Source organism: Salvia splendens, chromosome 12 (assembly GCF_004379255.2).
Source record: "Salvia splendens isolate huo1 chromosome 12, SspV2, whole genome shotgun sequence".
NCBI classification, from domain to species: Eukaryota; Viridiplantae; Streptophyta; class Magnoliopsida; order Lamiales; family Lamiaceae; genus Salvia; species Salvia splendens.
In genome coordinates, this window is record NC_056043.1 from 13,192,668 (window position 1) to 13,207,045 (window position 14,378).

Below are 14,378 nucleotides of genomic sequence, written 5' to 3' on the forward strand. Positions count from 1 at the left end.
TTTTGATATGAACGAGGTTCCGGAAACTCTCATTCAAAGCCAGGGAGTAGGGCGGGGTAAGAAGAAGGGCAAGGCCAATAAGGTCGGCGAGTCGTCGCAGCCGGAGGCCGAAATCCGGGGCCAGAGGAAGTGGACGGACGCGGAGAACGTTGCGGTTGCCAAGGCGTGGGTGAGTGTCTGCGACGATCCTCTCGTTTCGAACAACCAGAGGATCGTCAACTTGTGGGCCAAGATAGCCGCAGCCTACAGGCATTTTGCCCTGAAGGGAGACCGTGCACCGGGGAGGAGGTCCGGAAGTGCTGGGACAGAATCAGGTCTGGCGTCTCTCGATTTTCGGGTTTGTACGCCAACGCCCTCCGCATGCAGACCAGTGGCCAAACAGAGGAAGACTGCAGGAGGATTGCGGAGAGAGCCTACCCCGATCCGCAGAAGAAGTACTATGAGTTCACCTACTGGAACTGCTACGTTGTGCTCAACGAGTCGGAGAAATTCCGGGCAGGCGTCGACGCTGGCTGGCCGAAGAGGCAGAAACTGAACTATACCAGAGATTATAGCGGCAGCAGCGGTGGTTCGACAGACCTCCCCGAGACGGCCCAGGAGGTCCCGACTCCTCGTTCGTTCGGTCGCCGACCTCCCCCGGTTGGCCAAAAGCGGGCGCAACAGGTTGCGAGGGGGGGCACCCCGAGTTCCCAGGGGGTCCATTCGACATCCCCCCTCGGTAGGTCTACCGAGGAGCTCAAATTCTTCGCGCGCCAACAAACGCGAGCTCAAATGGTGAAGACCTTAGCCGACTTCCAAGCGGCGGTGGACCCCGAGGTGAAGGATTTTCTTCGTGTATTGCTCCAGAGCCAGCGTGAAGAATTGGAGGCGATGAGGAGGGACACCAGCGGGAATAGCCGCGGCGTAGGTGGCGACAGAGGCGGCGGCGACGACGGTGACGATGCGCTGGGCGACGACGGAGACGAGGACGGCGGCGAGGAGTGATTTTGTTTTACTTTTTTAAATTAATGTACTTTTTAATTTTTGTACTTTTTTTTAAATTATTGTACTTTTTTTTAAAATTAATGTACTTTTTAAGTTTTAATATTATTATTCGAATTTTCCGTATTTGTCTCGTAAATTAAATTTCGTATGTTGATACGAGTGTAAATTAAATTATATAATTGTTATTAGTGATGTGGATAGGTAGTGTGAAGGCTATGTGAGGGCTATTTGATGTCCAGTTGATGTGGCAAGCTGATGTGGCAGGAGAATTGTAGTGCTGATGATGTGGCAGTGTGAAGGCTATATGAGGGCTATTTAACGTCCAGTCTTACTGGAGATGCTCTTAGATATTTTTGTGAGGTTGCTAGCTTAGCTATATATAGATTAGCTTCTTCACTTTGTAACACACGATTTGTATGTGATCAATAAAATTCCTTTCTCTCCATTTTGTGAGATGATTTTCATATTCAACATGGTATCAGTATAAACTTCTTCCGCTTCCTTTTTCTGATCTGCAATGGCGGCGCGGCGAGGCGGCGGTGGAGCTGCAAATCATGTTCTGCCGGCCGAGGACTTCTCTAGTCCATATTTTTTACATCCGAGGGACAATCCTGGAATTCAATTGGTGTCTCAGGTACTTGATGGCTCTAACTATGTTAATTTGAGTCGATCAATGTCTACTGCTTTGTTAGCTAAAAACAAACTGGTGTTTATCAATGGCACTCTCCTTAAACCGCAAGATGATGATCTTCTCTATAACACATGGATCTGATGCAACAGTATGGTAGTTTCATGGATTAGAAACTCCTTATCTTCTCAAATTTGTTCTAGCATCATGTATCTAGATGATGCTAAAGAGATTTGGATAGATTTACGCGATCGGTTCTCTCAATGCGACTCTGCTCGCATCTACCAACTCAAGCAGAAGATTATGTTTCTGACTCAGGGAGATGATGATGTAAACAGCTACTTCACTAATCTTCAAATCATTTTGGATGAGTACAAGCACACTCAACCTATTTCATGGTGTGTATGTGCAACCTGCAGATGCCAGAGCTCAACAAAATGGCACAATCATCAAGAGGCAGAATGTGTAATGCAATTTTTAATTAGACTGAACTCTACTTACTCTCAGATTCGTTCACACATATTGTCCATGGTGCCCTTACCTACTCTTTCTAAAGCCTTTTCTCTAGTTCTTCAAGAGGAGAGGCAGCGCACCATAGGGGGGATCGATTCATCAAAGTATACTCACATGATGCCACCATCTCCAAGTGAATAACCTTACTCTACAAATACTGCTTCTGGTTATTATAATCGAGGAAGAGTATACTCTCATTGTGGAAAAACAAACCGTACGGTTGATAAATGCTTTGCATTACACGGTTTTCCACCAAGTTTTGGGAAAGGAAAATTCAAATCAAACTCCAATTCCAGAGAATTTACTTCTGCTAAGTCTGTGAACTTTGTTGATGACAGTTTGGCTGACTTAAATGAGAAGAGTTCAGTAGGATCAACCATGCCGACCTTTGCTCAATGTCAACAGCTGATAACTTTGTTGCAAAGCCAACTTGCCACTGGACCTTCCTCCACTCCTACTTCAGCCGCACAACAAAGTTCACCACCTATACAGTCTCCATCATCTCCATTCACAGGTACTATTTTTTGCAATCATCTTGTGGCAACTATATTTGTGCCATCTTCTACTTGGCTTTTAGACACAGGTACAACACATCACGTTTGTTGCAACCTATATTTGTTTACATCTTATACTCCAGTCAAGAATGCCTCTGTCAAGCTTCCAAATGGATCTAGTGTTCCCATAACTCACATAGGAACAATCTGCTTGACTCCTACCATCACCCTCTACTCCGTTTTATTAGTTCCCACTTTCTCCTTTAATCTGATATCATCAGCTCTCTAACAAGTTCATTATCATGTAATGTCATTTTTACTCATAATTCTATTCAAATTCAGGAGCTTCTCAGGACATTGTGATTGGGAAGGGTAGAAGATTGGGGAACCTTTACACTATAGATGTCAATCCTGATCAAGATCTGTCCCAAGCTTCTTCAGCTCAAGTTTCCAGAAATTTATCCCATTTCAATTCCCATTCACCTTGTACCAATTCTGTTGTAAACATTGATACTTGGCATAAAAGATTGGGCCATTTATCTTTCAATAAACTGAAATCTATGTCAGATACTCTTTCAATATCAAATAAAGTTCACACTATCTGTGATATTTGCCCTTTAGCCAAGCAGCAACGTTTATCTTTCCTCACATCAGAGAACGTTGCTAAGTCTCCTTTTGATCTTATCCATTGTGATGTTTGGGGTCCTTTTTCCCATCATACACATCAGGGATATAAATATTTCTTGACAATAGTGGATGATTATTCCAGGTTTGTTTGGACTTTTTTGATGCAAAATAAATCTGATGTTCAATCCATACCTACTCAGTTTTTCAGCACTGTTCAAACTCAATTTTCCACCAAAATCAAGGCCATCAGATCTGATAATGCCCCAGAGTTCAATAACCCTCTTTATACACCTCCTTTGGAACCATCACACAGCATTCTTGTGTTGAAACACCCCAACAAAATGCAAGGGTTGAAAGAAAACACAAACACATTCTCAATGTTGCTAGAAGCTTGTTGTTCCAATCTCATTTACCTATTCAATTATGGGGGGATTGTATCCTTGGTGCATCTTACTTGATAAACAGGACTCCTTCTTCTGTTCTTCCAAACAATCTCACACCCTTCCAGATGCTTTTTGACAAACCCCCTTCCTATACTCACTTAAGAGTCATTGGTTGTCTTTGTTATGCCTCCACATTGCACAGAGGCAGAGACAAATTCTCACCCCGAGCAACAAAATGTGTTCTTCTTGGCTATCCAACTGGATTCAGGGGCTATAAACTTCTAAACTTGGACACTATGCAGGAAATAATCACCAGACATGTTGTCTTCCATGAAAACATATTCCCTCTATCTCATCTTCCATCTTCATCATTTCCTGATCCTATTGTGCAGAACACCAGTCCACCCATTCCTCCTGTCTTCACAGATCATTCATCTCCATCTCCAGATACTTCATCTAACCATAATCAAAATCAGACTTCTGTTCCCATTGTCACAAAATCTGGAAGACAGACCAGATCTCCGCCTCATTTAACAGATTATATCTGTAACTCTGTCACATCCTCTTCTATCTATCCCATCTCAGCACACTTCAGCTTATCCAAACTTTCTCCTGAGTATCTGAAATATATCATCACCATGTCTGCCATATATGAACCTCACACATACACCCAAGCCTCGGAAATAAAAGAGTGGCAATTGGCAATGCAAGAAGAGTTATCAGCCTTGATTAGAAACAACACTTGGTTTATCACGGTTCTACCACCTGGGAAAATTCCTATTGACTGTAAGTGGATATACAAAGTCAAGTACCATGCAGATGCTACTGTAGAACGTTTCAAAGCTAGACTTGTGGCCAAGGGCTTCACTCAGCTTGAAGGTGTAGAGTTTTTGGATACTTTCTCACATGTAGCTAAGCTCACCACTGTAAAAATAATGCTTTCTTTAGCTGCAATCTATGGCTGGTCACTAAGCCATCTAGATGTCAACAATGCCTTCCTATATGGTGATCTAGAAGAGGAAATTTACATGACTATACCACAAGGCCTTAAATATGACAGACTCAGTGTTGAGGGGGCCACTCCTAACTCAACACTAGTATGCAGATTGAAGAAATCCCTATATGGCCTTAAGCAAGCCTCTAGGCAGTGGTATCTCAAGCTTTTAGAGGTTCTAAAAGAGTTTGGACTGAAGCAATCGACCTCTGATCACTCATTCTTCTACAAGAATGATACATCAGGTTTCTTTGGCATAGTAGTCTATGTAGATGACATTCTGCTAGCCACTTCAGACCCTAAAATGACTGAGAGTTTCAAGGAATTTTTATCAAACCACTTCAAGTTTAAGGATTTGGGAATACCAAAGTACTTTCTTGGTAGTGAGATTGCAAGAAACAAGAAAGGGATTCAAATTTCTCAGAGGAAATATGCTATGGATCTAGTTAATGATGCAGGACTTCTAGGTTGCAAGCCATCAACAATACCTATGGATCCAATGAAGAAACTACACTTAGACTCTGGCTCTCTACTGGAGGATCCATCAAAATACAGAAGGTTAATAGGAAGGTTGTTGTATTTATGTATTACTAGACCTGACATCACTTATTCAGTACACAAGCTGAGTCAATATGTATCCAAACCTTGCATAGATCATTGGCATGCGGCTGAGAAAGTCTTGAGATATTTGAAATGCACACTAGGACATGGGTTGTTCTTTTCCATTAGCAGTAAGCCCTCATTAAGTATCTTTTCAGACGCGGATTGGGCAGCATGCCCAGACACAAGGAAATCCATGACTGGATATTGTCTATTTCTTGGTAACTCTTTAATCTCATGGAAGGCTAAGAAACAGAACACCATTTCTAGATCATCGGCTGAGGCTGAATATCGAGCCATGGCTCAAGCGACATGTGAGGTTGTTTGGGCAAGGTCATTGTTGGAGGAATTTGGAGTAAAGATAGAGAGAGCAGTGCCTCTTTACTGTGACAACCAATCAACAATTTATATTTGCTCCAACCCGGTTTTTCATGAAAGAACGAAGCATATAGAGATTGATTGCCATACGGTTAGAGAAAAATTTATACAGGGCATCATTAAACCTTTACATGTTAGGAACAATCTTCAGATCGCAGACATCTTCACCAAGCCTCTAGGAGAATCGGCATTCCAATCAATCCTAGACAAGATGAACTTCAATAGCTTGTATAGTCCATCTTGACGGGGCGTGTTGAAGGTAATGAATCGTGTGATGGTTTTTTTTTACTGTAAAAGGAGGATCGACGGTGGTTCCCCACCTACCCCCGAAGTGACTCGGACCCCCGGCCTAACGGTCGGAGGTGAAGCGTCTTACCAAGCTGCGTTTCGTTGTCAAGGTGGGACCCAAGGTAATGAATCGTGTGATGGTTGATGCTTGATATCTGCATACTTAGAGGAGATGATCGTATGCGTGGATGAGAAGGATGTTCGTCTGCATGGGAGTGCATTGTGGACGTGCACAAATGTAATGGATCCCTTTGTCCATGTGGAAGACAGCGGGAGCTGAGTCAGCTTGATGTTTTAGTTAGAAGTTAGTTATTAGATATTTTTGTGAGGTTGCTAGCTTAGCTATATATAGATTAGCTTTTTCACTTTGTAACACACGATTTGTATGTGATCAATAAAATTCCTTTCTCTCCATTTTGTGAGATGATTTTCATATTCAACATTCACTAGTAATAAAGATATTTTTCCTCTGAAGTATGCGCACATGGAGCTCGTGTGTTTGGTGCTCCACCTCAACAACGCGTATCCTTCTTTTGCGCTTTGAAGTATTTGTAGAATGTCATACTCATTTCCATATCCTCAATTGAGCGGAAATCTTCTCCACAGCTGGATCATGTAGATGGCTTTCAGTAGTGCTGGATGCGGCCGTGTATCTCAGATCTTTAGTAACCCCAGACGTGTGCTCGGTGTATGGAGGAACCCGAGATGTGTGCTCGGTGTAAGTAGGAACCTGAGACGAGCGCCCGACGTCTGGAGGAAATCGGTCATGCGTGTTACTTCATTCACAACTTCCTAAGCAACGTAGGGCAGTGCCTCGACAACGAACTCCATGTCCTGATCCATGATAAAATTTTCATCTAGGGTCGGATCCATTTTCTACACAGAGAAAAAAAAAAGATGTAAAATGAGGAATGAATTTTAAAGTATGGAATGGTGGGTATTTTATAGAATTGAAAATTTAAAATAAAAATGAATAAATAAATAAAACCCTAACCCACCCCAGTAAACTACCCTCCACCCCCTTCGGGCACGACGCCGCTTAGGCTGGGTAAAATTACCGAAATACCGCGCTTATCTACCGAAAAAATAGCGAAAATACGGATTTTTTGGTACGGTACGATACCTTGCCGATAGATTTTGGTAGGGTAAAGGTATAGATTTTCACCGCGGTATACTGAACACATTTCTTAGTTGACACGAAATTTTAGGAGTTGTTGGTTAACGAACTTAATTGGAGAGAGAAATAGTATGTGTGAGTAATAAATAGAAAGAGAAAGAGAGTTGAATATTTAACTGGGGAGAGTAAAATGTAGTTTAGTGTATTAATTGGAGAGAGAAAGTTACCAAATATAGAAATATATCATCTTGGTTGGGACAAACTAAAAAGGAAACTGTGTCATCTTAGTTGTGACAGAGGGAAAATCATATTACAATACTCCTTCCCTTCCACCGTAATTGAGTCACTTCTTTTTTGTGCTCGTTTTGGGAAAATGATAATAAACAGATAAAGTAGATAGAGAGTAACGTAAGAGAGAGAATACTATAGAGAGAACTCTTCTCTTACTTTAATTTCTCTCATCTTTTATCTATTTATTACTCCATCCATCCCACTCTAAGTTACACATTTTCCTTTTTTGGGATCTCCCCATTTTACTCACAAAACAACAATGCATAAAATCTCGTGTCGTATTAAAAATGTTCCACTTAGAGTGGGATGGAGGGAGTATCATTTTTCCAATACGAATGTAAAAAAGAAGTGACTTAATTACGGAGGAATAGTTTTTGTTTATGTACACATAATTGTAATGGTATGTTGTACTATATTTCGGTATAGCACAATAACGATATGGTAACGGTATCAAATACATACGATATCGAATTTTTGGTATACCGAAGTGCGGTATACCAAATTCGGTAAGGTATAGGTATGATTTTTTGCATACCATATTTTTAGGTAAGGTGCGGTATTGCATTCTCAGTGCGGTATACCAAACTGACCCACCCTAGGCATCGAAGCTCTCAATGGGCGTCACGTGTCTGCAGCACCCCTATCCATTGTCATCGCCACGCTCCGAGATAGGCCTCCCGCCCGTCGACACCCCTCCCTACGCCTTCGACCGACGTTTACAATTGGGAGAGCCGCACGTCGTGCCCCCCTCGCCCATTTTAAGTGCTCTTATACTCCTTCCGATCCAAAATAACTCATATTTTCTTTATAGAAAAAAAATTGTGTCTCATTACTCATACGTGATATTTACCTTTTGGCAGAGAGCACATTTTATAAGAGCTTCTTACAAGTGATATTGGTTAGGGTCGCAATTTTTGACATGATACTAAAACTCAATACGAATATATAGGTTAAATACACAACTCACACAAATTATTTCACATTTTTTTCATATTGGTATAAAAAGTTTGAAGTATACATAAATCATACAAAAAGTTCTATTCATGTTTCATTTTAATACATAATGTGACTTTTGTTTGGATGTTGTTAACTCCTTGTATGTGTGAAGGTACAAAATGTTTTGATTACTGTTTCATGTAGGTAAGATAAGTTTTATTATTGTTTTATACTAGTACAAAAACCTTTATTATTGTTTTATGTTTTATATTCTATGTAGTTAAAAAATTAACGATGTTCAAACACATTTGGGGGGCGTATGGTAGCCTACACACAAATTTTCATGGATTTGTAGATAGAGGGTTTTTCCTAAATATATATGTTGTTTGGTTCAGCCAAAAAAATAGTTTAGCCCAATGTGTGTTGTTTGGTTGAATGGGAGAAACCCTTAAAACAATTAAAACATGACAAAATTACCCTTGTTTCGGCTGATAATCACCAATCCGCCGCTCACTCCTAAAACGCCCAAAATTATGGTGGTAAACAGCAATTCAACTTTCTGCCCACAACAGTTTTGGTGGATTACCGCCCTTAAATAGGGTTTATGGTCTTGATTATTGTAGTCACGGTGCGTCTAACACACACTCAACACCAACGACCAGACAACACATCGGCGCATGACGGAAACAGCAGCGACAAGGTCAGTGCTTGCTCTGCACTCTGTTGTGTATTTCTCATTCCTTCCTATTTGTATGATGTGTTCATAATCAATGTAATTGAATCTAGCAGTTTGTTTTACATCATGTGCGCTTAGGACATCCCATAACACCCCTTACTCGATTTATTAAACCGAATAATTGGTGTCACATTTTGATACGCTCAGCCTCTTATTACGAAAAAGTCTTTCTTCTGTGTACTTTTTTTTCTTTAACATGACTCACACACACTACTATACAATTAGCAACCTGCTACAACAAGAAAAACTAGACTATACATATCTACAAATCCTCAACTAAACATGCCACATATACACCATCTTAACTTTCTCGACAAAAGAGACAGTGACTTGACGCGCGCAGCTGTCCATCTAGCGAGATCTCTCGCCACTATACTCTGCAAAAGGGAAGAGAAGGGGGGTGAGCTTAAGCTCATAGTGTAATCACATTCCCGAATATAATCCCTAAGATTTCCATCAATAACACTATCACAAAGTAATAACTTTGTTACCTGGAAAACGTACGTCGTCTATTTATATTACATCTCCCAATCTGATATCAACAATATACCATTTCATATAATATCAATTCTGTCAAATCATATAACAAACATAATCATATAAATAAAATTGTACTTGCAACGTTAGTATAATAGCAACCTGTCAACCAAATCATATTTGCCACCAAATTAATCTTTCGAATCATAAAGGTGATAGAACAAACATAATTATATAAAAAAGTTGCACTTTCAAATAATAATAGGATACTTGTCAACCAAAATAATATTATCCCAATATAGTGCAAATACAACAATTTATTCCATCAACTTTTTACTTTATTTCATCATCCAACACAATATATAGTTTGAGACATCATGGCATCATCCCCGTCACTTACTTACATCAGTCACTGCAACATATATACTATGAGATAATCATAACCACATAATTACTGTTAAAGAACACTATCATTTCTCAAATACATAACACATTCAGCCCCCCAAGTTCTGCTTAGTGTGGACACGGGGATACGAACAGTATACGTAGCCCGATGAGGGCATCTGTACATCTGTATGAGGTACTATCAGATGTTGTACATCTAGGGGTGAGCAAAAAAACTGAAAACCGAATATCCGAACCGAACCAAACAGAAATTTTAAAATTCGGTTCGGTTTTTTCAATTTTTTTGTTCGGTTTGATTTTTAAAATCCAAAAATTTTAGTTTTTCGGTTTGGTACGGACAAAAAAAAATGAAAAATTGAATTATATTTAATAAAACTATACATTAAAATATTATATATATATATATATATATATATATATATATATACTACTTAAAACTCTTAACCCTAAAAAAATTCCGCCTCCTTCTTAATCTGACTCTCCGCCTCCATCCTCAATTCTCAATCTCTCCGCTGTAATTCTCAAACTCTAAAGGTGGAATCTCACAAACTCTAAGCCTCCATCCCGTTGCCTATCTCTGTTCCAGCTCATCGCCTCCAGCCGTGCTCCAGCCATCCATGCCGCCTCCGCCCTCCAGCAATGCAGTCGTGCTCCAGCAATCCACGCCGCCATCAGACGTGCTCCGGCCATCAACGCCGTCTTCAGAAGAAGGTAAAAACTCTAACTCATCTATTTTCTCTACAGCTCTCAAACTAATGTTCAAAATTATTACTCTACATATGATTAGTATTTGGATCTGTTCGTTTAGGAACCAGAAATAGTTGAAGAATCCACAAATATCATCTGATAAAAGAAGATAGACACATAAACTTTGATATTTAGAAATGAGTATTGCAAGAATTAAGTAAATAAGTGTTGAAGCTGAATTCATATTGTTAAATTAAGTGTTGTGATATTTAAAAATTGGATTCCCCTAATCAATCTAGATCTATTGCCCCAGATTCAAAAAGTTTTGTTATTCTAATTTCCTCAACCTATCTACTGTTCATTAGCATTTTTTTGTACATTCATAAATTCTCTGATTCATTTTTTACTAACTTATGGGATTATTTCAGATTTTACAAAGTCCATTCAAAGCTTGAGAAAAATTATGGGCAAAAGATATGTGGCCAAAGCTCATCCCTTGAAAGTATTGAAGACTTGGAATGAATTTACATTGTTATAATTTGTTGTAGATTAATTAGATATCATGAAACTCTATTTTTTATGTTTGGCCTAAATATTTATTTTTGTTGGTGGATGTATGTTAATTATGTTATGGTTTTATGATTTCTTGTGATATTTTTCAATTTAAGTTTTTAGGTTTAAAATCTCATATAATTTCGGTTTTTCGGTTAAGTTCGGGTTTTTTAGTTCGGTTTTCAGTTTTTTGGATTTCGGTTTTTCGGTTTTCGGTTTCGGTTTGGTTTTGATTTTAGCCTAAATTCGGTTTTTCAGTTTCGGTTCGGTTTGGTCAAAAAACCAAACTGAAACCCGAATGCACACCACTATGTACATCTCCCATATGGCCTATCATAAGGCATCTGACATATATTACCCGTATATGGCACATATCATCTATCAACATATCATAGAGACCATCGCTTCGGTTATCCAGGAGAAGAATGTGTATAATATTGTTGTCCTACGGCATGCCAACTATACCCTGTGACTCACTTCAGCATCGGGACGTAAGACATATTTCACATCTCTCTTCACTTTGCTCAACACATAAATGCCTTCAAATTACTTTGCATATCATATACGTATTCACAATTTCAATATATATAATCTAACAATCTTCATTATCTCACCTTTCAATTTCATCCCTATCATATCACATTTATGTAGTCCACACAAGATTAATCATTCAACTATTTCACATTAACATATATAATTAAAAAAGTCTCATCCATCCACAATTATATTTAAGCATCATTGCACAAGAAAACTAATCAATAAGAACACAACATATTTATCGAGGAAAAGACATTAAATTCTAGAATATGCATACACTATTAGAATATGCATACACTACTTGTACACGTCAACAAAACTCATACTTGCTTACTCAATCCTGAGTCTTGCCTTTTCCCCTATCACTTGCACTCGTACCAAATTCGTCTAAGTTTTTAAATAATCACATATACAATTCATAAATAAGCACTTGAAATACAAAGATGAAAACCAAACTATCACATCTATCTATTTCCATTTATGTACCATTTCCATCATCGCAAAACAAGTTATTAAAAGCATATATACAAGTTAGACCATCTCTAATTACTTTTATGCCAAAGAGGAGAACACTAACTCGATAATACTATTCAATAACTCCGGAAAACGAAAGTTATACCCTGCTGTCCCAAAAATATAAACCTCAAAGTTCAATTTTTCTTCAAAAAATAAACCTATTTAGTTTTGCAATTATGAGACAGCCACCCCACTTCAAATTTAAACTCAAAATTTTGTCATTTTGAAGCTAAAACTTTAACCAAAATCTTTTCGGTATCAACAAAAACCTAAAGCTCTTTCACCATATCCTTTCACCAAATTTTTAGCTTGCATAAGGATCAACAAACAACATTAAACTTCATAACCAAGCAGCCCCAACATTATACAATATCAAAATCATCAAGAAGATAACCTTAAAATCAATATCAAGAGCTTAAGGTCTCAGAAATCAGATTCTTCTATCATTTTTATACAAACTACTATATCACAATACAACCTCAAATGCATATTTGCAAATCTAATTTATACAAAAGCATCAGAACTACAAAACCCCCAATTGTATGAACCCTAATTTTTGGTTCCAACATAATTCCCAATGAGATTATGTTTTTCACACTCTAAACCATACAAGAAACAATAATAAAATTATATTTCATCACTACTTTCAATCATAATTTCCAAGCATGAGCCAAAAAGTAAAATTGGTTCTCCTTCCTACTCAACTTAGGGTATGAATTCACATCAATTGACATCACTACTATACTTAGAAACACAATTAAGGAGGTTATGGAAGAATCTCACCTCTAATTTCAAGACTTTGCAAAGTTAAGTGGCGGTGGGTTTGCAACCTAAGCTTCAAAATTGAGAGAAAGTTAAGTGGCGGTGGGTTTGCAACCTAAGCTCCAAAATTAAGAGAAAGTAGGGAGAGTTGAGAGTTGGGGTTGGTGGTGTGTGATACATGTATCACGGTGGAGTGGCCGAAACTGTCACGGTGGTGGCGCAGTGGCTGAACGGAGGGAGCACAGGAGGGCGGTGGAGTACAGAGAGGGACGTAGAAGGTGAAAGAGAGAGATGGGTTCCATTTATTTCTATCCCAATCCTTTTTCTATTTTCTAAAACTCCTGTTTTTTTCCCACACTGCACGTATCTCTCCACCCTCCACCTTACCTATTTATTATTTTTCTCTTTTTTTTTCTTTATCTTATTTTCTACTTTTCTATTTCCTTTAATTCTAATACCACTAATGTAAACATATAAATACCCACATTATCACAAACTATAATTATAAACTCTAAATTTAACTTTCCAAAAGTTAGAGATATTACACATGCCTACTGCCATTAATTATAAAAACCGGGCCTTGTTGGTCGTAGAATTTTATCATGTATGTCTAATGCTACAGATATGTCTTTGAAGGGAAAGGGTTTAATACACGAATGACATAACTCCCGCCACACATTCAACGTCGGACATCCCACAGCGTTATATAAATCACCTACTGATTCTCTTACATGTAGTTCGTCTTATCAACACGCTTTTGATTCTAATCGGGTGAAGCTTTAACTGTGTCGACGAACGGGACTTTAGAAGGTGGTTCTAGCTGTGTGCCTAGAGGCTCCCCCTCTTCATCTTCGCCACTCTCGTCTAGCTCAGCTTCCACGAGATCAACCTGCTTCTCCCCTCTTACATAATTATGTAGCAGAAAGCAACACATGATGAGATGGGTTTGCATCTCGATCAGGTAGAAAGCAACACATAATTAGGGCTGGCAATTTTCGACACGACACGATAATCTGACACGAATCAGCACGAAATTATTTGGTTAGGGTCAAGTCTTATTGGATCCGTGTCCTTATCGGGTTGACCCATTAAGAACCCGATAATTTCGGGTTGGGTTCGGGTCGGATACGGGTAACCCATTAAGAAATAATATTATTATTTTTATTATTAATTAAAAATATATATATTACTTTAATTTTTTAATTTCTTATAAATTAGGTTTAAATAGTATAAAATGAATTTTAATTGTGTAAATTAGGTTAAAAATTAAGGTTTAATCGTGTAATATTAGGTTTTAATCGTGTAATATCAGGTTCGGGTTGTTATCGTGTCGTGTCAACCCATATTATATCGTGTCGATAACGGGTTCGTGTCGGGTGCGGGTCGTGTTCGGATTTGAAGGTAGCAGGTCGGGTTCGTGTTCGGATTTACAGTTTCCTTAACAGGTCGGGTTCAGGTTAGGCCTTATTGGGT

General features: G+C 38.8%; 2 long non-coding RNA genes across 2 annotated transcripts; one reads left to right on the forward strand and one right to left on the reverse strand.

Moving 5' to 3' along the window:
* Window positions 1-8,986: 8,986 nt before the first annotated feature.
* Window positions 8,987-13,251, reverse strand: LOC121759012. Its single transcript, XR_006041589.1, has 3 exons — window positions 12,927-13,251; window positions 9,461-9,539; window positions 8,987-9,346 (listed from the first exon to the last, which is right to left on the reverse strand). It is a non-coding gene; the product is annotated as an uncharacterized LOC121759012 (long non-coding RNA).
* LOC121759013 lies at window positions 9,343-11,182 on the forward strand. Its single transcript, XR_006041590.1, has 2 exons — window positions 9,343-10,562; window positions 10,967-11,182. It is a non-coding gene; the product is annotated as an uncharacterized LOC121759013 (long non-coding RNA).
* Window positions 13,252-14,378: the final 1,127 nt, after the last annotated feature.